The sequence below is a fragment of the Crocuta crocuta genome, unplaced genomic scaffold, assembly GCF_008692635.1.
Source record: "Crocuta crocuta isolate KB4526 unplaced genomic scaffold, BGI_CrCroc_1.0 scaffold1270, whole genome shotgun sequence".
Lineage (NCBI taxonomy): Eukaryota > Metazoa > Chordata > Mammalia > Carnivora > Hyaenidae > Crocuta > Crocuta crocuta.
Genome location: NW_027531521.1, coordinates 122,639 through 125,318, shown reverse-complemented (window position 1 = coordinate 125,318; position 2,680 = coordinate 122,639).

Here is a 2,680-nt window from a genome sequence, read left to right as displayed (position 1 = left end):
CCCAGCATGATGAGATGCTAGCATATCACTACCCCAGAAAAAGATCAAAATTCAAAATATGGTTTCTATGGAATGTGTATCGCTTTCACATCATCATAAAATCAAAAAGTCATAAGTCAAGCCATCATAAATCGGGGACCATCCGTATAGGCCAGGGCTGGGGGTCTCATCTGGAGCTTGGGATGCTCTTCCAAGCTCACTTAGTTGTTGGCAGAATTCAGTTTCTTACAGTTGTTAGGACTTATAGTCTCAGCTCCTAGAGGCTACCAGCAGTTCCCCTCACATGGCCCTCTCCATAGGCAGTTCATTGCATAGCAGTTTGCTTCTTTAAGGCTAACAGGAGAGTTTCTCTGGCTCTGTTTGCTGAAGTACAGTCTTATATAACCAAAACTAATCATGACAATGACAAACTATCACCTTCACCATATTCTTTTTTGAAGATTCATTTTATTTTCAGAGAGAGAAACAGAGTGGGGGAGGGGGCAAAAGGAGAGAGAGAGAGAGAGAGAGAGAGAGAGAGAGAATCCTAAGCAGGCTCCATGCTCAGTGTGGAGCCCAATGTGGGGCTCGATCCCACGACCCTGGGATCATGACCTGAGCTGAAATCAAGAATCAGACACTCAACTGACTGAGTCACCCATGTGCCCCCACCTTTGCCATACTCTATGGATTAGAAGCAAGTCACAGGTTCTACCTGCACTCAAGAGAAAAGGATTATACAGGGTGTGAAAAATTGGGGGTCATTTTAGGGTAGGTCTACCATAGTAAAGCAGGTTCNGGGAGACACAGACTCTGAAACAGGCTCCAGGCTCTGAACTGGCAGTCAGCACAGAGTCCGACGCGGGGCTCGAACCCACGAACCGTGAGATCATGACCTAAGCAAAAGTCGGACGCTTAACTGACTAAGCCACCCAGGCGCCCCAAGGAACTTCATTCCTATACTCGACGTCAAATAGGTAGATATCTAGAAATAAGCAAGTTGGATACATAGATACATCTTACACCAAAACACACCAAAATAAATTACATTTGGATGAAAACAACTGTAATATAAAAATGAAACCATAACCCTACTAGGAGGAATTATGGGAATTTTTTTCTTCTCTCAGAGCAGGGAGGGGTGATACCTTTCTTGGTATGACTTGAACTTAGAAATCATATAAGAAAAGATTGATAAATTTGACCATATAAAAATAGAAGAGGGGTGCCTGGGTGGCTCAGTTCGTTAAGCCTCCAACTCTTAATTTCAGCTCAGGTCATGATCTCACAGTTTGTGAGTTTGAGCCCCTCCTCCGGCTCTGTACTGACGGCTCAGAGCCTGGAGCCCACTTTGAATTCTGTGCCTTTCTCTCTCTCNTGAGAGAGAGAGAGAGAGAGAGAGCATGAGCAGGGGAGGGTCAGAGAGAGGGAGAGACACAGAATCGGAAACAGGCTCCAAGCTCTGAGCTGGCTGTCAGCAAAGAGCCCGATGCAGGGCTCGAACCCATGATCCGTGATATCATGATCTGAGACAAAGTCGGACCCTTAACGACTGAGCCACCCAGGCAGGCGCCCCCCAAAAAAGTTTCTTAAATAAATAAAGAAATTCTAAATACAAAACCAAAAATTAAAAAACACAGGANCTGATAAAAGTCTCCATCTTTCTGGGGGGCCTGGGAGTCTCAGTTGGTTAAGTATTCAATTCTTGATCTTGGTTTAGGTCATAATCTCACAGTTCATGGGATCAAGCCCTGTGGTGGTCTCTGGGCTGATAGCATGGGGTCTGCTTGGGATTCTCTCTTTCTCTCTCTCTCTCTCTGCCCTCCCCTGCTCGCTCGCTCTCTCTCNTATATTCCTGGTGGAAGCCCTCACAGAAGGCAACTTGGCAACATCTATCAAAACTATTTTTATTCATACTATTTGACCCAGTAATTGGTATCTGTATTACAGATATCCTAGCATACACAGGAGTCATAAATTACACATGATTTTTAATGGTAAAGTATTTTAATTAATTAATTAATTAAAATGATCTCTACACCCAATGTGGGGCTCAAATTCATGACCCCAAGACCAAGAGTAGCATGCTCTTCTGACTGGGCCAGACAGGTGCCCCAAAGGTAAAGTATTTTAAGTAATCTAAGTATTAATCAGTATGGAAATAGTTAAATAAATTATGGTCTTTTCAAAGTGCCGGGAATGGCCAGCAAACCCTGTGCCAATGGATGAAATATGACTCCATACTTTGCTACGAAAAAGAGGAGAAGGCATGGGGGTCAACACTCGCAGAGGAAGATCTGGTTCGCTTCATTCATATTCTCATTTATAGCAGTGTCAGGCCAATTACAGATCTCAGTTGCCTTGTGGTGTACATAGGGCACATAACATTTGAGGCACGCAAAAACAAAGGAGCATGACTTAAAGGTGAACATTCACAAGAGACTAATCAAATCAGAGATATACAGCAAGAGTCTATGTGTCCTATTGTTTTGCTAAGCTTTGTATATTATGTGTAGATAGCAGAGTTCTCCAAGGACCGCAGAAACACCTGGGAGGGCCTGCCCTGGGGCATTCTACAGTCAGGGCGGTGTTAAGCAGGCCTCTGGCATTCCTGGAGACCCATGCCCCTCCCAAGAAGCCCACCAGAAATCTCCAGTGTTTGATTTTAGATAGCCAAGCATGGTATAATCTCATCGTCCTC